The sequence below is a fragment of the Callorhinchus milii genome, unplaced genomic scaffold (assembly GCF_018977255.1).
Source record: "Callorhinchus milii isolate IMCB2004 unplaced genomic scaffold, IMCB_Cmil_1.0 Scaffold27, whole genome shotgun sequence".
In the NCBI taxonomy this organism is placed as follows: Eukaryota; Metazoa; Chordata; class Chondrichthyes; order Chimaeriformes; family Callorhinchidae; genus Callorhinchus; species Callorhinchus milii.
This window is the reverse complement of record NW_024704768.1, coordinates 317,926-343,567: the sequence shown is the minus strand read 5'-3', so window position 1 is coordinate 343,567 and position 25,642 is coordinate 317,926. Positions and strand designations below refer to the sequence as shown.

The 25,642-nt window shown below is 43.3% G+C and overlaps 1 protein-coding gene across 1 annotated transcript in view; it reads right to left on the bottom strand.

Annotated features, from left to right (window-relative positions):
- Nucleotides 1-25,642, bottom strand: part of cdk4 (cyclin-dependent kinase 4) — an 80,154-nt gene that overhangs the window by 46,391 nt on the left and 8,121 nt on the right. The gene's annotated exons all lie outside the window — the stretch shown is intronic.

The window sequence follows — 25,642 nt, the reverse complement described above, 5'->3', positions numbered from 1 at the left end:
AAATACTAGGTAGTTGATATGCTGCAGATCCATTCCTTGTGGAACTGTACCATAGCATGGGTCATTATCTTCAGAAAACAGACGGTAAGATGAAGGAGGGACGGATAGATGGATGGACGTCATGCAACAGCCTTCAAATGCACATGCTTGAAGGTGTGGATGGCTTGTATGAAGATAGGAGAAATATCCTATCTGATAATGGTTAAGGCTTCCCTTTCAATCATTCCCACATCTTGCAGGTGTCCTCGGCAATGGGGACCAACAGAATAGAAACATTAATGGCTGTGCATGCTTTCTTCTCAGAGGATATGATACAACAGATGCAGGGTGGAAGTAGAGGGTCTCCAATACAAGAGCTAACGGCAGCAGAGAAGTAAAGCTCCCCTTGGTAGCCGCTGATGGTTACAAGTGTAGCTTACTCAGGAATTATGGTAGTCAAGGTAATGGCAGCACAATTACCATCTGGATATATTTTCGGTAAAATGACCTTCAATAGGCTATATATTGACTGGTAATGAAACGTGCCCATCAGCTTTTCTTTTCTATTTTTCAGCCGCCCCACAGCTGGTTACTGACAAGACGTTCTCCCTGGGCTTCAGCTACAGCAGCAAAGCTGGCGGCTTGTCTGACATCTTCAAGGAGAGCAATGTAGGGGAATAAGGCACTGACATCCTCCACCTTCCAAAAATGCTTGGCCTGTGCTTGACAATCCTTCTCTACGGTAAACTATACAACTGCACAGCAACAGTCAGAGCAAGGCACCTCAGAGGGCAAGGTAGGTGGTGGAGCAACAAGCAGTGGATGCTTCTTGCACTCTCACACTGGTTGCCTGATCTGACAAATCTGTTCATGTACGATGCACTTCCCGGACGTCCAACTCTTAAACACTTATGTGACATGCGGATGATGCGCTCAATCATGAGGTTTTGCTTTCAATGTTTTTATTTCATGTGTTGTGGCCATTATTATTTGGCGTTCAACTTTCAATCTCTCCAACACAAGCAAGAAATTAGAAAGCCTCAATTTCAAGATATCAATTAAAGTGGGATGAAATTGTAAACAAATACATTGATGCTTGGACCTATATAGATCTCTGTATTTTTAACAAAATCTTTTGGAGCCTGTTATCAGCATTCCAGTAAATCTACTTGTAGACTTTATGATTTCTGACTATTCCAATAATCATGAATATTCAATCAAAAATAGATCAGGCCTTAAGTACATCCCAAATCCAATGTGACAGCAGATACTCAATTTTTCCACTCATAGAGAGTATGATTTTACAAGTATTTCAACGTTCTAGAGATCAGATTTGATGCATTTTCAACTGTTGTCACGGGAGCTGAATTTAACAAAGCATGTATATCTTTCCCCTATAATTAAAATCTTGAATAAAATGTGCACTATTAATTTCTGTCTTTACAAAGAGACAGTCTCTTAGCTCACAGCACAAGTTGTGCATCGGAGCAGTCTTATCACTAGCATCAGATGAACATCTGTCTGATGCTTAGAATTTACACAAGCTATCAAACCCTGTATACAAAAAACTTCCACAACCGTACATCTGTGTTTGGCTCTGAGTTCTCCCATTACAGAGGGTTAATTTTCCAGTCATGAGACTTTAAATAAGTCATTCTGGTCTTATATAATAATCCTTGCATTTGATATAATATGGAGTCCTGTAGCTCAGTGGTTAGAACACTCGCTTTGCAAGCGAGAGACCTGAGTTCAATTCCAGGCAGAGGGCGAAACCTTGGGCAAGTTTCCTTACTCCACACAGAGCCTAATAATAATCCCTCCAAAACAAAAAACAATAATACATTGGTCATTTCCAATCTACGACTGTTTGTGGGACATTGCTGCGCGCAATTGGCTGCCGCGTTCAACCACAAATATACAGTCAATTCACTTTACAGTCTATTCTGTGAAGCGCTTTGGGACGTCCTCCCGACGTGAAAAGCGCTATATCAAATGCAAGGATTATTATTATTATTATTATTATTACTTTATCACATGATTGAGATGTCTCAAAGCACTTCACAGAATATACTGTAAAGTGTATTTTGTGGAGGAAATGCAGCAGTGTCCCGCAAACAGTTGTAGATTGAATGACCACAATTTTTTTTGATTTAGTACATAATTGGGATTACAAACCTCCCAAAAAATAGTATATATTGCTAGCTGCTTTTATTGCTTCAGGTGGGTGATAGATTATTTTCTTCCTCAGTTTTTCTTTTTGTCATGCTCCTCCAAAGCTTCAGGCTCATACTGGGCTACCGCCTCATGTACACTGGTGGCCCTCCAGTACCTCATCCAAGTAACTATTTTTCAAGGTAGCCTTAGACACTGTGTAGTCAGGTTATTTGGCTGTCATGCTACACTTGAGCCCATGTTCAGAATACATTGTACAAAGGCACACTTTCCACCAGTGATCAACAGAAAGTGATTAGCAGCAGGAACCCTGACAAGCCCTGCCTTCCCACTCCTCCCTCCACAGCTGCAGTTAATCCAGAACTCTGCAGCCCGTGTCCTCTCCCGCACCAAACTCCGTGACCCCATCTCCCCCACTCTCGCCCGACTCCATTGGTTCCCTATCCTTCAGAGGATCCAGTTCAAGATCCTGGTCCTCACCTACAATGCCCTCCATGGCCTCGTCCCACCCTACCTCTGTGACCTCCTAACCAATGCTCCCGTTCCCTCCGCTCAGCCGGCTCTGGCTGCTCCACGTCCCCCGACCCACCCGCCCCACCATTGGCGGGAGAGCCTTCAGCCACTCTGCCCCCAACCTCTGGAACTCCATCCCCCTATCACTCCGCCTCGCCCCCTCCTTAGCCTCCTTCAAGTCCCACCTCAAGACCCTCCTCTTCGACAGTGCCATCGGCCAAACCCCTTCCCCTCCCCTCCCTTCCCCCCCCCGACCCCAGCTCAGGTCTGAAATACTGTCACTGTCCAGCGCCTTGGGATGAACTCCCGAATGTAATCTTGTTGTTGATTGTTTTGAATAGAATAGGTTTGGTAGAATTATACATGGCTTTGGAAACTCCCTACATAAACATTCACCATCTTCGGGAGAGAGACGTTTAGCTTGGGCTCCCAGTGAGTTGTGTGACGTGTTTGAGACATCCTCCCCAAACAAAAGGCTCTATATAAATGTAAATTGTTGTTGTTGAAGTCCTGCTATATGTACCCAGTTAAAATTTATGGTGACACTATATGCAAAATCAAGCACTGACACATAATTGAGCACAAAATTCCCCAACCCTGATCCACTAGCTCCCCCTTCTTCTCCCGGTTGTAACAAAGGGCACATTGCTGGGATCCTTTCCTGCTGTCAGATGATTTTCAGACACAGTATTTGTCTGCTTGGAAAGGGCCAGGGAGTTTGTTTTAGTCATGTTGTTTTTGTAAATCCTAAGAATTTTGTTTAAAAAATTTTCATGAATAAATGTAAATTTTTTGTACCACTAGTCAAACTAATGGCCTTTGCGTTTCAAAAGTAACGGCTGTAAAAACAAATTCTAGTGAAAAGCCTCAATTCCGTTGAAGTTCCCTTGTACAACATTGACATCAAAGGCAATTGTTTAATATTTTGAGATTTACTATGTCCCTGAAAATAAGCGCAGTAAAATGGCCAATAAAATACACGAATGAAATAGCACCAAAGACATCCAGCAAAGATTAATTCATTGCCACTCAAAGAGCAACAACCTAGAAGCAAGCTTGGAGTCTCAAGTAATAGTCAAATATGAATTTCATGTTTATTATTAAATATTTTATGTGCTCATCAAAGTGACAGATGTTGCCTAGCTCTGATCTTTAGGAAAAATATAGCAAACATATTGTCAGATTATGGAGAAATATGTAAAATATCAGCTGCTAATGCACTGTGATTTCACCAATGCTGCTTGAGATGATGCATAAACCACTGATCTGCAGAATCCTGGACTGGTTGGAATTAATTAGCTGTTATATCAACCCTTGACACTAAAGCGTCTTAAAAGTAAAAACCTCTCAAAGCAATTTACACGTTGAGTTAATCTGAAATGTAGTGACTATTGTTACGCAGGCAAGAAGGCAACAAATCCATGCCAGGAATACCACACACAACAGTGATACGGAAATGATACCGAGAGGGAACACAACATATTGCAGAATTGAATATGGAATAAATCAGATTTGAAGGCAACAAGAACTTGTTGATCAAGGATAAAATGGTAAACAAATAGCAATTTAAGTAAATCACTATGTTCAATGAAGTGATTTCTGTTTACAAAAAAGGGAGATAATCTAATACTAATCCTTGCATTCGATACAGCGCCTTATCACGTCTTCGAGACGTCTCAAAGCGCTTCACAGAATACATTGTAAAGTGAATTAACTGTATATTTTGTGGGCGAAATGCGGCAGTCAGAGCTGAGGTTTGGTGGTCAGTGTGATGTGCGGAGGATTCCCTGTGAGGCTTAATCTGATAATTATGCCATTAAAGTACTTTTTGAACCCCCGTTGCTACCAAGTATCCCATTGTGTTCTGTCATACGCTGATCACTAAAACAGCAATCTATTCATAAAATCTTTACCACAAGAAATTATAAAGATGGGATGAAATCATCTTACTGTAGGTCTCCATCAATATCAATGAAACTGCCCACCCTGATGCGTATTAAATTGGCCTGGGGTAATTCAGGCCAATTTAATAGCTTGCCTATCTTGGACTTACTCAGTTTGCCCTTCCTCCCCTTCTCAGTCTCTCCTCACCTTGGCATTGCTTAGGGATAGGGAATCACAGAGGTACTCACATCTACCACTATTCGGCAATCCCCCTGATCGATTGTGGACTGGATTTAGAATCCAAATTGCCAGAAAAATTAAATGAAAGTACCATTTGGTTCACCTAAATAACTCAATTGTTATTTAAAGAGAGAATCTCTCCCTGGGAAAGTATGTTAGTGGCATGAATATAAGTGATGGGACTGACAATGTGTTGCTAGAATTCACTATCCCTATTGATGTACAATGAATATTGTTATATTATTGCAGCATCTTTCCTTTGCCTAAATAACACAAAGCATGCCGGCAAGCACACAGTGCTCAGGTTTCTCTACCTGGGATCTGTCACTCAAATCTGCTTCTTCAAAACTGGCTGTCCTTTTAGTACTTTGTAGCAAGACCTTCAATCATAAACTATGAGAAGTAAAACATCCAGATTGCTGGCAGGAAGGACGAAGCACTCAACAGAAGCTGCATAACGTCCCAAATATCTCTATCTTGGACTTATTAGTTTTTTAGTGATCAATGAATATCAAGTTTTTAAAATAAAATCTCATTCAAAAAAAGGATGTATGATTTATACCAAACTGGATAGTGATTATCCATCTCTGGTCATTTGGTGCTTCTTCATTTTTACACATCATCACACTCTTGATTCATTTATTGTAATTTTTCACTCATCATCAGGTTCTTTGAACTCAGGAAAATAGCTAAAATTGTGTGCCCATTGTCCCTCCAACACACATTTCAGCTTTGGTGAGAAACCAAATAACCCTTTTCTTGTTCCATGCTCATGTTCTTAGCATTCAAAGATATAAAAAGGGTCTCCTGAGAGATTCCCTTTTTAATAACCAACTTCAGTTAATCACATATTTCCTAGTGTTTAATAGTGATTTTCACAAAAAACAATTATTGATGGCAGAAGAGTCACATTGTATCAATACAAATTACTACTTTATATTACGTGGAGTGCTGTAACTCAGTGGTTAGAGCACTCGCCTCCCAAGCAGAGACCTGGGTCTGATTCCCGGCAGGGCGAAACCTTGGGCAAGTTTCCTTGCTCCACACGCCTGATAATAACCCTTCAAGAAAAAAAACAATGATAATTTGGTCACTCAATCCACGACTGTTTGTGGGACGCTGCTGTGCGCAATTGGCTGCCACGTTTCGCCCACAAATATAGTCAATTCACTTTACAATGTATTCTGTGAAGTGCTTTGAGATGCCTTGAAGATGTGAAAAAGTGCTATATCAAATGCAAGGATTATTATATATGTGAACTTCCTGCTCCATTGGGGGCAGTTAATCTCATTGAATGAGGTGAAACAAAATTCATTTTCTTTTATCTAAATATCTTAGATAAATTATGAAAAGGTGGTGGAAGATTCGATAACACCTTTCAAGAGAGACGTAGATAGATATTTCAGGGAGGCCAAATTTGCAGGGCTATGGGAGAGCATGGGTGAGTGGGACTAATTTGGACAGCTCTCAAAGAGCCGGCCCGACACAATGGGCCGAATGGCCTCCATCTGTGTTCTATAAATCTATGATCTTAGACATACTCAAATCTTAGAAGCCTCCATTTAATTGGAGCTGCAGTCTTTGAGCTCTTCAGTCTTCAGTGGAGTCCTGTAGCTCAGTGGTTAGAGCACTTGCCTCGCAAGCAAGAGACCTGGGATCAATTCCCTCCAGAGAGAAATGTTGGGCAAGTTTCCTTACATCAGACACCTCTGTTTACCTGGCAGTAAGTAGGAACCCGGTTGCTAGTCGATTGGTGGATTGCTTTTCCGCGGGTAATAATTCCTTCAAAAAAAAATAAAAAATTGGTCACTCAATCCACAATTGTTTGTGGGACACTGCTGTGTGCAATTGGCTGCCGCGTTTCACCCACAAAATAAACAGTCAATTCACTTTACATTATATTCCGTGAAGCGCTTTGAGATGGCTTGAAGACGTGATAAGGCGCTGTATCAAATGCAAAGATAATGAAAGCACAGATTCAGAGTAACAAAGGGCAGTTTCACGAAACTACCAAGAGGCACTTATTTCCCCAAAGGGTAATTAACACCTGGAACCGGAACTCTAGACTCATTTAAGAGACAATTTAATGCAGGAAGACACTTGGGTGAGCATTCTGGAAAGATAAGAAATGAACTGACAGACCATCTTTATCTGAACTGATCTTGTAATTCATATTTAAAATACTTCAATCCTTATTATCTCTGGATAAAATAATAAAGTTTTAAGAAATAAATTTTAAGACCTCAAGAAAACTACATGAAATTGCATTAGTTATTAGCTCGAGTAGAATTTCTGTTTGTTTTATGCATTAGCCTAACGGCTCTCAAGACTGTAACAGGGCAATTACCCTACGCAGTTTGAACAGCCGGCAGATTTCCCTTAATCCTGTGAGTTTCATCCTTTTTACAATATGTTAATGAACTGTTATTTACTCTGGACTATGTCGTCTCACATTTTCTGTTTTGTGTGAATGCTATCCCTATTGTAATGGTGCAATCTCACATCACATATCAAGACATATGTGGATTATTTTCTTTCTCAATGGTGCACTCCAATGGTAATACAAAGCCAGTTAAGGAGGGAGGCTCCACCACCCACATGGCTCACTGTCCAATGTGAAACCCAGCCATACACAGAGAACAGGTTTGATGTCCCATTCGCCTTTCTGCAGTTGGTTTAGAATTAGTTGATCTAAATCTGGGCAGGAATAGGGGGTTGTGCAACCAGCTCTGCAATGACAGGCTTCTTTCTGACCTGGAGTTTTTAATTTGCTTCAGTCTTTCATTTTTTTGATTCCATATCTTTTTTTTAAATTGAGTGCCTCCAATTATTTTTTCATTTTGTTCCCCACTGGCCTATGACTGCTCCTCATGATGGGGTTTGGTTTCTTGCCTAAGTGGTCACTATCGACGTTTGAACTTTGACAGTGAGTGTCAGTACTCTGGAATTCCATCCCACAGTCCCTTGGCCTCGCTTCCTCCCTTGCCTCCTTCAAGGCCGGTCTCAAGACTCTTCTCTTCGATCGTGCCTTTGGTCGCCCTCCCACCTCTCTGCCTTCCATCACCCCTACCCCAGCCCTCCCCCATGCTCGGGCCCCAACACCTGACTGTTCAGCGCTTTGGGATGTCCTCCCGATATGAAAGGCGCTCTGTAGATGTAATTTTGTTGTTGTTGTTGTAGGACAATTGAATATAGAGGAAGGACAAGCAAACCAGACATACACATGACCAGTAAAGGGTATTGAAGAGAAACAAGGAGCAGAAAACCTGACTCAATTTAATGTCTCTAACCCAGGAAGGCCATGGGTTTGTATCCTATAAAGAAAATCTGTTTTGAATCTGATGTTGCTGTAAACATATAAATCTGACCTATTTCATTATCCTAAATAATGGTCTTTCAAGCAATAGACAGCATAATAGCATTCCTAGCTCTGCAGTGTACTCTGAAACCTGAACATTATATTGCACTTCAGGTCCATAGTTTACTTCCAGAGTAGTTTATTGCCATGGTGTAGATATATAGATGGAATATTTATTTGTTATTTCACTATTGTATGTTGCTGGCGTTATTTCACAAATGTTTAAGACCCACAAGTTGCAAGTTGGGCATCATGCTAGTGACTGCTGAGATGTCCCATTAGTTCTACAGTTGACTTTTAAGCCTGTTCTGGGACACACTGAGCAGTACTGGAGTGTAGACTGTTAAGTGATAATATACTCCAAAGCTGCTGTGTCTGCTAAGAATTAATATTCAAACTTGAATTAGAATGTACTTCTGTCATGCTTGTGTCCAACAGCCGTTTATCTTCTAGTGCAGGGTGAAACGCCTGCCAAAAGGAAAGGTAAGTCTGAGGATTATCCATATTAGAAACTCACTCTTCTTTTCAAAACAAAAGGTATAAATCCCGCTAGAGATTCTTGTCCTAGTTGAGATTTGAATCTGTTCCAGTTTGTTTTTGTTTAATCAACTGAGGGGGTGAATCTCCAAATGTTGGTAAAATTATCAACCTTGGCAGTGGAGCATATAATGGGATTTTCAAGATTTTCTTCACTGGGACCCTATTGAGAATCCATGTGTGGATAACTGAACTCATTAACCCCTCCTGAACTCTGTACTTGTGTAGTAAGTAGCCCTGGCACTGCTTGAGAAACATGCTCTTTAGATAGATGTACCTTCACAGTAAAAAGCACTTTGAGATACCTTGATAAAGTAATAAGGGTCTATATCAAATCCAATGATTACTACATACCAACTAGTGAAGCGCACAATCCAAGAAAGCACTGAGGCCCGAAAATCACTTGTCTTAAAGACAACTATAATTTAAAGTTATGCAAAATTTTGAAAATCTTACACTTTGTTTTCATTTAGAAGTTGGTTTTCCACAGCAACAAGTGAATAAAAATGAGTCCTAGAATTCTTTTGAACTCGTAAAATTGCTTAAAATCAGTCGCTTATTTTCCATGCATTGCCTTTCAGAAATTATTAAAATCTGTTTTCTCTGAACTCAAAGGAGGCAACACTTAGCAACAATACAATTGTGATCACAGTCCGTCTAGGATAGGGAGTCAAAAATCAGTACTTAATCACTAACCAATGATCCCTCATAACGAATGTGCTTGTGTTAACGTCCTTGATTTTTCCACAGGGAATATTTTTGCCAATTTATTTTTGCAGAAATATTTCCCCGGTGTTGAATTTGAAAATGTAGGATTTTTTTGGAAGAATGCCACAACATTAATGTTGGCAAGCTATTCATGAAGCTTTGTGAGCTTGTCCAGTGGCCTTCAGTGGGAGATTGAAAGGCACAAAACTGCAGCTGGTTACTGTTATCTGCCCACCAGTGGGACAAATATGACAATGCATTGTCTGAGTTCCAGTCTGGCAATATGGCTGGCAGTCTGGCAGTCTGCTCTAAATCTTTGATTAGCTCAAAGGGGGAATCTAACATTCTGCACAGTCTGTAAAATAAATGGAAAGGTCACATCAACATTACTTTTTATTGCCTTTGGAACAAATGACTTGGAGAAGGATGACTTCATGACAGAGAATATGACTACTTAATATGAACTGCAAATGTATAATCTGGGCAAAATGTGTTTATTGTACATTGCAAAATATTTGCAAATTACCGGACCACCAATTTCAAACTTGCCCTTCATTTCTAAAGTCCTGTTGTTGCCAACCAACTTCTCTTGCACTTTTCCTCTGCTCCCTACTCGAGCCCCTCCAGTCAGGTTTCCGCCCTGCCCACAGCAACGAGACAGCGCTCATCAATGCCATTAATAACATCCTTTCTCTCTGTGACCAGGGCTTCCACTGCTTCCTTTTCTCCTTGGACCTCTACTCTGTCTTCGACATAATAATAATAATAATAATAATCCTTGCATTTGATACAGCGCTTTTTATGTCTTCAAAGTGCTTTACAGACATAGTCGATTATGGCATCCCCCTCAACTGCCTCGCCTCCTTCATCCATCTTAGTGGGACCACACTCTCCTGGTTTGAGTCCTACTTAACCCACTTCTGTCACTACATACATCTCCGCAAACATTTTTTACTCCCGCCCTGCTGGGTCACCTGTGGCACAGCCCAAAGCTCATCCTTGACCCCCTTCTTTTCCTCATTTACATGCTCCCTCTGAGTATTGCAATCTGCAGACATGAGGTCAACTTCAATATATATGCGGACAACACCTTCCCTACCTCTCCGACTTGCTTAAACCCTACTCCACTACCTGCTACCATCGCTTAAGTATCTCTGGCCCCCTGCAGATCAATTGTCCCTTCCGTTCCACCATCAATGGGCATGCTTTCAGCCACTACACCCCAAACTTATGGAACTCTCTGCCTCAATTCCTCCGCCTAGCCTCCTCACCTGTCTTCAGATCATACCTGAAGACTTCCTCATCAACTGTACCTACTAGTCACCTTCCCCCCTCCCTGACTCGGCTTCAAGCTCTGTCATTGTTGAGCGCTCCAAGAGTTGAGGTTTACATTCTTCACCCACTGATTATTTAATTAAGAAATACTGTGCAAGAGCTAATCACTACTGTACTTGTGTATCACTAGTTATCATTGCCATCACTGCAATGCAAGTCATTTATTGTGGATGGTTTATGAAGACTAGAGTGATACCAGAGCAACGGTAACTCTTCTGTGCAACACATTCTGCTTGCTACAGCTACACGTTCATGGAGCAGCTATTTATCTTATCTTATGCTCGCCTTTTCAATTTCTTGAAAGGCAAAAATCATAATGTACATTTGGCTTTAGAGAAAAATGAATATGTTAACTGCATGAAAACAATCTGAATATTAGTTTTTAGTCTTATAGTGTAATAATAATAATCCTTGAATTTGATACAGTCCCTTATCATGTCTTCGAGACATCTTAAAGCGCTTCACAAAATATACTGTAAAGTCAATTGACTGTATTTTTGGGGCCATGCAGTAGTGTCCCACAATGTCCTGGATACATTAAATCAAGGTAAACTACTACAAGATGTAGAGTTATCAATGTCTGGTGGTGATTGCAATGCAGCAGCCTAACCAAGGGATTTATGTGATATTAATTCCAGTTAAGGTATATCATGGGCAGTTGAAATTAAAGATCTTCTAAGTCTACATCAACAATGCACCTTAATGTTACGTCAGTCTGATTTTTTTCTTTTCTCACACAAGTGATCCTTTCCTTACGTTTTGCCTCTTTAAGTGAGAGTTGTGCATGCAGAACTTTGCAGAAGGAAAAAAGCCATAAGCAGACAAGCTTTGGAGTTGTCAGATCTCTGAAAATAGCTAACTCTTTTGTCTGAGTGTCGGTTGATATTGCTCAGTTGCAAATCAACACAACTGCCTGGTGGGCCTGCAGTTGTTTCATAACAACACAATGCAAGTCTTTCTGAGATGACCTCCCACTGCTCCAGAAAAAACAAACTTTTGTACAAAATTTAGAAATGGAACATTTTAAGTGAATATTTTTGTAATATAATATTTTACATTTTACCAATGTTGCTAATGTTGAAATAAAATTAGAAAAAATCTTAATACAATACAATTGTACAATTGTACAAATACAATACAATTTACGTAGCACTTTCACGTTGGGAGGACATGCCAAAGCACAGAATCATGTCATCAAAACATCGCAAAGTCTTTGCAGCATTTTCTGTAAAGTGCAGGAACTGTGGATTTGTAAGCAACTATGGCGGGCAATTCAAGCACTGCAATGTCCCACAGTCTTCTATGAATTGGATGACCAATTTTATCTGTGATACTGGGAGACTCCCTTCTTTTTTTTAGATTAATTCCATGGGATATTTAATGACCACTTGATGTAACATCTCATCGCGAAGGATGGCATCTCCAACAATTTGTGGCTCAGTGGTTAGAGTACTTGCTTTGCAAGCGAGAGACCTGAGTTCAATTCCAGGCAGAGGGCGAAACCTTGGGCAAGTTTCCTTACTCCACACAGAGCCTAATAATAATCCCTCCAAAAAAAACTAAAAACAATAATTAAATTGGTCATTTTCAATCTACGACTGTTTGTGGGACATCGCTGTGCGCAATTGGCTGCCGCGTTCGCCCACAAATATACAGTCAATTCACTTTACAGTGTGTTCTGTGAAGCGCTTTGGGACGTCCTCCCGACGTGAAAAACGCTATATCAAATGCAAGGATTATTATTATAATGCTACACTCTCCCAGCACCAGTTAAACTATGAATTCAAAGTCCTGATGTGGGAACTCGAATCCACAATCTTCTGATTCAACAACAACAAAATTACATTTGTACAGCGCTTTTCACATCGGGAGAACGTCACAAGGCACTGGACAGACAGAATTATGGCCCTGAGCTGGGGGTTGGGGTGGGGGAGGAGGGGAGGGCAGTGGGGGGGAAGCAGAGAGATTGCAAGCACGGTTAAAGAGGAGGGTCTTGAGGTGGGTCTTGAAGGTGGCGAGGGAGGGGGCGAGATGGAGGAACTGCGGGATGGAGTTCCAGAGGGTGGGGGCAGAGTGGCAGAAGGCCCATCCACCAATAGTGGGGCGAGCAAGGCAGGGGATGTGAAGCAGGCCGGAGCCCATTGAGCAGAGGGAGTGAACAGAATGGTAGGGGGTTAAGAGGTTGGAGAGGTAGGGGGGAGCAAGACAGTGGAGGGCTTTGAAGGCGAGGACCAGGATCTTGAACTCTATCCTCTATGTGATGGGAAGCCAGTGGAGTTGGGCAAGGATGGGGGTGATAGGGTCACGGAGCCTAGTGCAAGAAAGGACACGGGCTGCAGAGTTCTGGATGATCTGCAGTTGTGCCTCCATACAAAATGTGGACCCATTGCGGAGAAATGTTCCTCTTATTGCTTCAAAATCACACAGTTGGCAATAGTGTTGTAAAGCTCTTGAATACTGTGGAAGAGTAGAGGGTGAATTTGGGGGGATAGAGAAGGGGGGGGATAGAGGGAGGGATAGAGGGGAGTGGGATAGCGAGGTGGGGAATGCAAGACCACACTTGTAATTGTACCCTGCAAAGGGCAGCAGAACCCTGAGGCCTGGAAGCCTTGGTCACTCCCCCGCCCCCGCCACAAGACATCCTGTAATGGAAAAACAATGTGTTGCATCTCTTTTTTCTGTGACGGGTTTTGATTCTTTCTGAGATAAATGTAAATATATATCGACCAATAAATATATATTTGTAAAAAAACACCAAGATTTCCGCTGGCTTGTACAAATGAGCAATATGAAGAGTGATGGAGCCAGAGCCACAGGTAAGAAGGCGATAGTAATAGCTAAACAGAATGGCTTCAATTTGTTGCTGTTCAGCTGAACAAATGTCAATGTCCTAAAAGCATTCAAGGAAAAAAAATTACACCCAAGTGTCATGCAACGACAAAAGGTATGAATTGACAATCATTCCCATTGTAATGGCAGCAGCTTGGCTGCATACAAATTATTTGTTAAATATGTATGACCAGTCTTTCTAAATTACATGATTTGGTACTAGCTTTGAATTACATTAGCAATATTTATCTAATAGAATGACATTTGTCCAACTCAAAAGATGAGGACAAAGCTGAATAAGATAGAAAGGTGTTAAAATAATTAATCTTCACATTTGATGAGCGCAATGGGATTGTGAAGATGGAGAAAAGAGAAAATATGTATTAATATTTCATGAAGTTAGACCATTTTTCTAATCTCTTGCAGCATGTAAGTCATCTGTAAGATATAATCCCATGAAAAGAGGAGGAACATAAACTAATTTCTGCGAGGATCAAAGGACACTTGTTGTAATATTGTAGTGACAAGTTCCACTCCATTCCCAAACATGAAAAACACTTTTTCTTTCCTGACATCTTTTGTGTTTACTCTAGAACTGCATACCACATGCTGGGGTATGGTTCAGCTGCCTTCAGTATTTTGCCCAAAAAGCCATTCTTCGTCTGGAAGCCAACAGTGAACTTCAGCGAGACATTCGACTGTGAGAGGCATAAAACCTGACAATGACCCTGTCTTGTCCAACACTCAAAGATACACTCTTTCCAACTGGTCAGCGAGCTGGAATGGGGACACTGAATTAAGAGTTCAATTGATATGCTGTTATTGCCCTGGCTGAAATCCAGTGACTCAGCAAAGGCTAAAGGTCAAACAAGGTACCTTCCTGGTGGTGTGTATGGGCCGAGATAACGCCAGCGACCTTTAACCTCAGCGGGATTACTGAAAACTGACTAATTATTCCAACAAAGCTGACTAATTAATCGTGGAGTCCTGTAGCTCAGTGGTTAGAGCACTCGCTTTGCAAGTGAGAGACCTGAGTTCAATTCCCGGCAGAGGGCGAAACCTCGGGCAAGTTTCCTTACTCCACACAGAGCCTAATAATAATCCCTCCAAAAACCAAAAATAATAATAAATTGGTCATTTTCAATCCACGACTGTTTGTGGGACATTGCTGTGCGCAATTGGCTGCCGCGTTCGCCCACAAATATACAGTCAACTCACTTTACAGTGTGTTCTGTGAAGCGCTTTGGGACGTCCTCCCGACGTGAAAAGCGCTATATCAAATGCAACGATTATTATTATTATTATATAACACAAATCTTTTCCAGTTTCTAGGGTTGGGTGAATTAGGCCATTGGCAAAGGCATGGGAGTAGATGCCTGTCTGACCTGAGGATGCAGAAAATCATTTTACTACAAAAACATGAAAAATAAGACATGACTGGATCGATCTTTTGAAGGAGCCCTCATCAGTAGATGAGGATTTGCAGCTCCGGTATAAACAGAGCTGTTAACATTAGAAAACTGTCAGGAGTGAGATTTATCAGCAAAGAGAGTGAGATCTATTTCACCTATTTTAATATATAGCGTCTCATTGACTTTTCAGTGAGATATATTAAATAGGTTACGTATTTAAACCAAAAAGGGAAAGAACAGACAGGTTTGAATAAACAGATGCACATTCAAAAAGATGCAGCTTAGCTTCTGCAACAACCTGCTCTGAAACGTCAATCAAATCCTCCAGGTTAGTTAAAGGGTACATTTGAGTGGGGGATGTTATTGTGTTCATTATGGTTTTACTCAAATTGCAGGGAAAAAGAAATATAGTTGCAGGTGCAATTAGTGTACTGCAATTACACTGCCTCACCAATCTCATTACGTTCCATTCTTTAGTATACAAATATGGCAAACGATTTACACTTAGTGAAAATATGCCTTCAAGCCATTGTGAAAATCGAGCTGTAGTTGAAGGGGAAGGTGAAAAATAGAGAAGTGGATTATCAAGACTTACCAGTCCTTTCTGTCAAAAAACACATTTAGTGAATAGACGAAAAGCGTAAGGCAAAAAGGGAATAACAGTAAATCCTTACACAGCCCACTTAGACTGGAGAATACAATTCTCAGCTATTCAAGGGCATTCTCACAAGCTAAATATCACTCAATAGACACTGAACCAGAGGAAGCTTTGTACCCCACCGAGCACAGACTGCAATGATTAGTGTACCACATACTTCATTTTCCCCAAGGAGATAGATCTGTTTCTCAGTTCCATGCCAGCGGCTTCCATGTCTCATTAATTAAACAAGATCAGATTATCTGTGTACTTGAACTTTCCTTGTTAGCTGATGCTCCTTAGCTGAGTTGTGGTAAGAGAAATTATGAATATGTTTATGAAAATGAAGGCCTGTTTGCTTCATGACAGCAAGCTTCTTGTTTTCATAAACAGCAGGGCTCACTGCCTCACTATCCTAATATCATGACTATGACACACCTGCACTCTCATGCACATTCTGTACCAAACCTGCACAGAAACAGGGCATCAATAATATAATCAGTGGAGCCTTCAACGCAACACTAAAGTTAAAGCCTTCATTGTCTTCCACTCTGTTACTTTATTTTGCTGCTGTTGTTTTTGTGCAGATGATGCAGCACACATTCTTCCAATCTGTTCAGCAGCTTCTGGGAACAAAGTTGTGAGGGTCTGTCTTCATATTATCCCCTCAAGCATAACCTGTGCTTATGAAACATTTTCAAATGTCTTCACCCAATCCAGATTAGTGGTTCTGTGTCTGTATTAAGCTACACACAGCTGAGTTGTACCTCTGTACAGAAACACAATACTATATGTATATTTTTCTCCCCTCTGGATATGTTTTGGTATGTTTTGTTATTCCTAGCAGCTAAACCAGGATCCCTATTGGTAAAAAGATGATGCGGCACAAATTGATGTCATTACACGTTATGTGATGGTGTCACTTGTCCCACACATGTTTGTTTTCTAAAGGAACCAGACATAACTAGACCTGAAGCAAAATAATGAGAGTGAAGGCAAACAGCACAAAGTGAATCAGGTGCTACTCTCAGTTTTCCTTTAGATCATGTTGTGTAAGATTCCTAAAGTGAATGCCTATGCAAGCAATATTATACAGTACAACTTTCACTGCCTTAGGAAATCCTCCCAGGGTGAAAGATGCTATATAAATGCAATTTGTTGTTTCATTTTGTTACTTACAATGCAAGCAACATCAAATGACAAAATAATTGCTAATTAAATGGGACAGTCAACACAGCTGCAGGTTTGCAGAAATCAGAACTCAAACTTTGTGCAATGCAAACTTCATAAAAATGTAATCTTTCAACAGGTGCATAAACCTATCCAGTACTTCTCATTGTTGAATGTTGCTAATGTTTTATTATATTCGCCCAGTCGGGGGGGGGATGAGCAATCAGGACAGAGCGGAGGCAGACCCTGGGCCTAGCGATCAGTATAAAAGGAGCAGCTGAGGTAAGCACTCGGTCACTCGGGGAAAGGAGTCAAGACAGAGCAGAGGCGAGCACTGAACTGTCTGAGTGACGCAAAAAGAAAAAGTGACGTTGGTGTGACGTCATTTTCAACAGCAGAACCAGGGACAAACATCGACAAACAAGGAACTGTCAGAAACTACAACACTAATGCAAATTAAAAAAAACAAAAATAAAAAAAAATATTTATTGAAAACACTGTGTTAGAAGATGATGTGGCAGTGAAATGTGAGGACTGTGACATGTGGGAGTTAATGGAGGGCCCTGAGCCCCGGCAACTTCATCTGCAGCAAGTGTCTGCAACTCAGGAAGCTCCAGCTGAGAGTAGCGGAGCTGGAAGCCGAGGTGCAGACACTGCGCTCCATCAGGGACAGAGAGAGGTTCCTGGATAGTATGATGGAGGAAACCATCACTCCCGAGACTCGGGAGATGCTTGCATCTGGTTAATGCTCAGGGTCAGAATAGTTTTATCAGTCCTGTAGATAATGGAACCCCTGAGGGAGGGGTGATGGAGCCTTGGGCTTCAAACTTGTACAACGGATGTGAGGATTTGATGGACCAGATACCTCGGGAGGTGGTCACCCCACCCCACACACCAAGGGTTCAGACGGAAAATGACTGGGTGACAGTCCGGCATGGTAGGAAGAGGGGACTGGTTGGGCAGAATGTCCCCAATAGTGTAGCACTCTCAAACTGTTACTCTGTACTGAACATTGAGAGTGTTGATATCTCCAGGGAGGACAGTAAAAACAGATTGGTTGAACAGGGGGACATGGATAACAGGAGCAATGCTGTTGTCATAGGAGATACAACAGTGAGAGGTATAGACAGATGTTTCTGTAACAGAAGACGGGAGTCAAGGATGGTATGTTGCCTCCCTGGTGCAACAGTCTTAGACATCACAGAAAGGGTGGATAAAATTCTTCAGGGGGAAGAACATCCAGAAGTGGTGGTCCAGGTTGAGATCCATGATATTGGTAAAAAAAAGGGCTGAGACTCTACAGGGTGAATATCAAAAGCTGGGGAACATACTAAAGAATAGAACATCCAAGATGGTGATCTCTGGATTGCTCCCTGTGCCTCGGGCAAATAAGTACCATAATGGCAGGATCAAGCATATGAATGCTTGGCTGGAGAAATGGTCCAGAAAAGAGGGCTTCAGGTTTCTGGATCGTTGGGACCATTTCTGGGGCAGGTGGGAACTGTACCATATGGATGGGTTGCATTCCCATATGGATGGGTTGCACCTAAACAGGGCTGGGGCGAATGTCCTTGCAGACAGGCTAACTAATGCTGTTGGGGTGGGTTTAAACTAGTTTTGAGGGGGGAAGGGAATGCAAAAAATGAAGAGCTAGAAAATGGAGAAATAAAACAGGGGGGAAGTGCAGAACAGGTCAAGTCGGTCTTGGAGTGCATGTGCCTAAATGCACGGAATTTAGCAAACAAGACTGGTGAGCTGCAGCTCAAGTGGTCATCGGGGGATACAATATAGAAGCAGTGACAGAGACTTGGCTCAAGCAAGGACAGGAATGGGAGCTGAATATTCCTGGCTATAATGTATTCAGAAGGGATAGGGCAGAAAAAAAAGGAAGGGTGTGGCAATGTTAATCAAGGATACGGTTATAGCCATAGAAAGGGTCGAGGTGTTGGAGGGCCCCAAAACGGAATCTATCTGGTTAGAGTTAAGGAACAAAAAAGGAGCTGTTACGCTGGTGGGTATACTATAGACCACCAAATAGTGGGAAGGAAATAGATGAGCAGATCTGCAAGCAGATCTCAGACAGATGCAAGGCCAATAGAGTCGTGATAATGGGGGACTTTAATTATCCCAACATAGACTGGCAAAACAACAGCGCAAAGGGCAAGGAGGGGGAAAGATTCCTAAAATGCATACAGGACAACTTTCTTGATCAGTACGTTTCCAGCCCAACAAGGAAGGAAGCAGTGCTAGATCTAGTTCTGGGGAATGAAGTAGGGCAAGTGGAGCAGGTTTCAGTGGGAGAGCATCTGGGCAATAGTGATCATAACATCATTAGATTCAGAGTGCATATGGAAAGAGACAAGGAACCATCTAAGGTGAAGATACTCAACTGGAAGAGGGCAAATTTCAGTGAGTTAAAAAGGGACCGAGCCAAGGTGGACTGGAAAGAAAGATTGGCAGGTAAAACAACTAAAGAGCAGTGGGAAGTCTTCAAGGATGAGATAGCTCGGGGACAGAATAAATACATTCCCACAAAAGGGAAAAGTAGGGCATCCAAACCTCCCTGGATGACGAAGGTAATTGTATCTAGAATGAAGCAGAAAAAGGAGGCGTATGACAAATGTCAAACCCAAGATACAGAAGACAACCAAATAGAATATAGGAAGTGCAGAAGAGGTTTGAAAAAGGAAATAAGAGGGGCAAAAAGATTATACGAAAAAAGGTTAGCGGGTAACATTAAAGGGAATTCTAAAATATTTTACAAACATATCAAGAAAAAAAGGTTAGTCAAAGGTAGGGTGAGGCCAATTAAGGATGGAAATCTTATTGTGGAGGCAGAGGGCATGGCTGATGTACTGAATGAGTACTTTGCATCTGTCTTCACAAAAGAAGTGGATGCACCAAATGCCGCAGTATCGGAGGAGAGGGTAGAGGAAATGGATAGGATAAGTATAAACAAAGAGGAAGTACTGAAAAGGTTGACTGGGCTGAAGGTGATAAGTCCCCCGGTCCGTACGGGATGCAGCCGAGGTTACTATGGGAGACACGGGTACAAATAGCGGAGGTTTTGGCTACAATTTTTCAATCTTCGTTGGACACAGGAGTGGTGCCCGAGGACTGGAGAGTGGCCAATGTGACTCTCCTGTACAAAAAGGGACAGAAGAACAAACCTGGGAACTACAGACCAGTACAGCCTCACATCGGGAGTGGGGAAACTCCTGGAGACTATAATCCGGGACAGAATAAATCTTCACTTAGAAGAATATGGGTTAATTAGGGACAGACAGCACCGATTTGTTAAAGGCAAATCTTGTCTAACAAAACTAATAGAATTTTTCGATGAGGTAACGGAGAGGGGATAAAGGTAGTGCAGTTGATGAAGTTTATATGCACTTTCAAAATGCATTTGACAAAGTGCCACATGAAAGACTTGTAAAAAAGATAGAAGCCGTTGGTATAAAAGGGACAGTGGCAGCGGATCCAGAACTCACTGGGACACAGAAAGCAGAGAGTTGTGGTGAACGGCTGCTTTTCTGACTGGAGGGAAGTGTACAGTGGTGTCCCCAGGGATCGGTATTAGGACCACTGCTCTTCTTAATATACATAAATGATCTGGACTTGGGTATAGCAAGTACCATTTCCAAGTTTGTGGACAACACAAAGTTAGGGAGGGGGTAAACAGTGAGAAGGATAGGAGCCAACTGCAGGAAGACATAGACAGAATGGTAAGATGGGCGACACATGGCAGATGAGTGTCAATGTGGAGAAATGCAAGGTTATGCATTTTGGTAGAAGGAATGAGGGGCAATATAGGCAGTAATACAATCTTAAGGGAGATGAAGGAACAGGGAGACCTGGGGGTGCAGGTAACTGAATCCTTGAAGGTGGCAGGACAGGGAGATAAAGCTGAAAAAGGGCATATGGGATACCAGGCCTTATAAATAGGGGCATAGAGTACCAGAGTCAGGAGGTTATGATTAACCCATATAAACACTGGTTAGGCCTCAGTTAGAATACTGCGCCCGGTTCTGGGCACCGCACTATAGGAAGGATGTTAGGGTATTGGAAAGGGTACAGAGGAGATTTACGAGGATGGTACCAGGAATGAGGGGCCTTGATTATGAGGAAAGGCTGGAGAGGTTAGGATTATTCTCATTGGAGCAGAGAAGGTTACGAGGACCTAATAGAGATCTTCAAAATCATGAGGGGATTTGATAGGTTAGAAAGGGAGAAACTGTTCCCACTGGTGGGTGTGTCAGTGACTCGAGGTCACAGATTCAAAATAGTCTCTAAAAGAAGCCGAGGGGAGGTGAGAAGAAATTTTTTCACGCAACGAGTTGTTCGAATCTGAAATGCATTGCCTGAAAGGGCGGTCGAGGCCGAATCAATAACTATTTTTAAAAATGCGGTGGACGGGTATTTGAGGAGGACGGGTTTGCAGGTTATGGGGAAAGGGCCGGGGAGTGGGACTGACATTACATTGCTCTATTCAAAGAGCCGCACAGACTCGATGGGCCGAATGGCCTCTTTTTGTGCTGTACGATTCTATGATTCTATGATAATATTCACATAATTTCTAATAACTTTCATTCCATAACATGCTTCAAGACTTTTCTTTAATGTGAACTGCTGTGCGTAAATCCAAATTGTTTCATTTCACTTAATTTTATTCTGAGATTTATGATGCTGATTCAAGTGTTTTTTTTTGTGATGATTTAAGTGTTATGGTTCAAGTGAAATAATATGGTTTGGACTTCATTCACAAAATACTAATCTTTTCCAACTCTATTATAAAGAAATTCTACATAACATAATGCTGCCTTTAAGAAAACTAAATATGGTCTTCAATGCAACAATTTTTAACGTCTTACTGTTTCTTTGAAAACTTTCCATACAAAATAGGTCAATTGTGTCGTTCTCACAGCTACATATAATATAATAATAATCCTTGCGTTTGATATAGCTCCTTATAATGTCTTTGAGACATCTGAATGCTTCACAGAATATATTGTAAAGTCAATTGACTCTATATTTTATGGGTGAAATGCAAATTGCACACAGCAGTGTCCCGCAAACAGTCGTGGATTGAAGTGACCAATTTATTATTATGTTTTGAAGGAATCCACTGGCGGGTTGTTCAGTAACCGGAGGACACCGATTTAAAACAGTTGTTAAAAGAAACAGAAGGGAGGTGAAGAGAAATGTTTTCATGCAGTGAGTTGTTGGGATCTGGAATGGATTGGCTGAAAGGCTGGTGGAAGCCGATTTAATAACAACTTTTAAGAGAGTAGATAATTATTTGGGGAGGATAAGTTTGCAGGACTATGGGGAGAGCGCGCGGGAGTGGGGTTGATTTGGATAGCTCTTTTCAAAGAACCAGCACAGACAAGGCCTGCTTCTGTGCTGAATAGTTCTATGATTCTATGATTAACCCCGGAAAAGCGATCCGCCAATCGACTAACAACTGAGTTCCTACTTAACTGCTAGGTAAACAGAGGCGCGCGGAATAAGGAAACTTGCCCAACATTTCACCCTGCCGGGAATAGAACCCAGGTCTCTCGCTTGAGAGGCAAGTGCTCTTACCAAGTTGTATCTCTTTCTGAAGAACACAGATTTTGCAACCATACATTTTGAATTTGCAATTTGATTGCGAAGGGAGTGACAGTGCTTATATGACTTGCAATTATTACCAGTTCAACCAAAACCAGCTCTGTTAAGCCCCTAATTACAACAACTTGTATAATTAGCAAAGTTTAGCTCTGATATCTATTCAAGGTTAAACTCACATGGAGCAGTATTATTGAAACTCTGTGCATTTACTCTGTGACTATAACATTGTCCCCTCTCCCCATGATGACCCTCACCTGTGGGCTAACCACGCATCGTTGACCCCCCCCCACCCCCGCCGCTTGCTTTTAGTCTTGGCGTGCGCGTTATGGCTGCCACCACCAACTCGAGCATCTTCCCCACAATTCCCCAGCCTACCCTCACTCCCGCTTGGTCCTCCTCTCCCACTGCACTTTTCAACTCCTATCCCTACTCGACCATCCCACTGCCTCCCTCTGCTCCAGCCTGCGAATCCTCCGTCAGGCCCACCATGGGAGGCACCGCTGGCTGTCTAACAGCATCCACTCTGACTGCCCTATCCCCTACTCTTGCGGCAAGGCTCACCGGTCCCCGACCACAGGGGCCAACCTCTCCTCCCTGATCCACATCCCTATGCTCCCTATCAGTCGCTCCCCCAATTTCAGTCACCAACTGTCCCCTCCGCATTGGTCTACAAAACGTCCGTTCCCTCTCCAACAAAATACGCACCATCCAAGACCTCATCGTCGATGAACACATCGACATCCTCGCCCTCATTGAAACCTGGATCACTCCAGGCGACACCTTCCCCCTGACTGAGGCCACACCACCCTGCTAAACGTTCCATCACACTACTCAATCTAACCGCCATGGTGGCGGGGTGGCTCTCATCTGCTGGTCCCTGCTCGGCCTATCCCCTTACTCCTCTGGAACCTTCCCCTCCTTTGAGCACCCGAGTCCATGCTTTTGTCACCTCTCGGCTGGACTACACTAACACCGTCCTTGACGGTCTCCCGTCCACTACCATCCATAAAATCCAAATCATTCAAAACTCTGCCGTCCGCATTCTCACCCGCACCAAACTCCGCTCCCCGATCACCCCAGTCCTTGCCAGACTGCACTGGCTGCCTGTCCCAGAGAGAATCGATTTCAAGAACCTTACCCTTGTATTCAAGTCCCTGTACTCCTCTGCACCCTCCGACCTCTCTGACCTCCTCTTTCCTCAAAACAGTACCCATTGCCTTCGTTCCTCCGGGTCTGGCCTCCTCGTCGTCCCTCGAGTCCTCCGCTCCACCCTCAGTGGCTGTGCCTTCAGCCACTATGCCCCGAGGCTCTGGAACCTCCCTTGTGCCCTTCCTCAATCTCTTCCTCCGCATCCACTCCGCCACCCATGTCCGCAGTCACCCACTCGACCTGGTGATCACTCGGGGCCTCATCATCTCGGACCTTACCATCATCACCGAAAGCAATTTCGGACCATCACTTCATCTCCCTTAACTCCTCAATCCCTCTCCCCACCGCCATCCAACCCACCTCCATTTCATACCGCCCCTGGAAAAAAATCTTCCCCCCTTCCCTCTCGGCTCCCTCGGGAGTCATCTGAACTCCTTCCCCTCTGGGCGTCCTCCCGTAATGACCTATCCTCCTTGGTCATCCTTCTCCACAGTTCCCTCTCCTCCACTCTCAATTCTCTCGCTCCTCTCTCTTCTCGAACCATCTTCTATTCACGCAAATCACCTTGGTACACCAGCCACCTCCGCTCCCTCCGCTCCCTCGGCTGAGCGCACCTGGCTTAAATCAAATCTAACTGTTCAACAGCAGATCTGGCTGGACTATGTCAAATCCTACCACTCCACCCTCGCCTCCGCTAAATCATTGTTCTACTCCAAGACAATCTTGGAGGCTCCTATTCTCCATCACGAACCGACTCCTCTGCCCACCCTCTCATGCCTCACCCATCCTCACCCCAAATGCCAACTGCGAGGCGATGCTGGACTTCCTTGAATCCAAAGTCAAGCGAATCCACTCAGCTGCCTCTGCAACTACTACCCTCTCCCCATCTCCTCCTCTAACCCCAGCCCCTACCCACCCCTCCCTCCACACCTTTGTCTCCCCTTCCTCTCTCATCACCACCATAACCCATATGAAATCCACCACCTGCTCCCTCGACCCCATTCCTACCCCCTCCTTACCTCTCAGCTCCACCTCCTTGCTCCTCTACTCACTGACAATCGTTAACCTCTCCCTGTCCTCTGGTACTGTTCCCACTCCTTTAAAAGCCGCTGTCGTCACTCCTTTCCTTAAAAAACCCTCCCTGGACCCTTCTCTACTCCCTAACTAACGCCCTATCTCCAACCTCCCCATCCTCTCCAAGGTCCTGGAACGAGTTGTTGCTTCTCAGCTTCGCTCCATCCTCTCCCGCCCTCCCTTCTCAAACCCCTCCAATCGGGTTTCCGTGCTGCCCACAGCACAGAAACCGCCCTGGTCATAGTGACAAATGACATTTTGTCCATCTGCGACCAGGGCTCCCTCTGCCTCCTCGTCCTCCTTGACCTCTCTGCTGCTTTCGACATCGTCGACCACTCTATCCTCACCAACCGCCTCTTTCACCTCAACCTCCACGGCGCTATCCTTGATTGGTTCAGATCGTACCTCTCACACCGCCTGTACTTCATCTCTACAAACGGCCTCTCCTCTAGCCCACGCACCGTCTCGTGCGGCGTTTCTCAGGGCTCTGTCCCTGGTCCCTCCTCTTCAACACCTATATGCTCCCTCTTGGTGACATCATTCGCAGACATGGGGTCAACTTCCACATGTATGCGGATGACACCCAACTGTCTCTGCCTCCACCCTTGACTCCAAGATCCTCTGCTGTGCTGACAGTATGTCTGTCAGACATCAAGCCCTGGATGAGAGCTAACTTTCTTCAGTTGAACATCAACCAGACTGAGGCTCCTGATTGTCTCCCATCAGCACGTCCTCACCTCAGGCGCTGACAGCATCACCATCCATGGCTGCTCACTCCACCTTGCTAAGCCAGTCCCGAACCTTGGGTCTTGTTTGGCCCTCAACGATCCTTTCTACCCCACATCTGTGTCATGACCTGCTCTGCCCTCCCCCACCTCCGCAACCTCGCCGGGCTCTGCCACTGTCTCACACCGCAGGCCGCCGAAACCCTCATACACGCCTTCATTACATCGAGGCTCAACTATGCAAACTCACTGCTTGTCGGCCTCCCCAATTCCTCCCTCCACAGGCTGCAGAACATCCAGAACTCTGCAG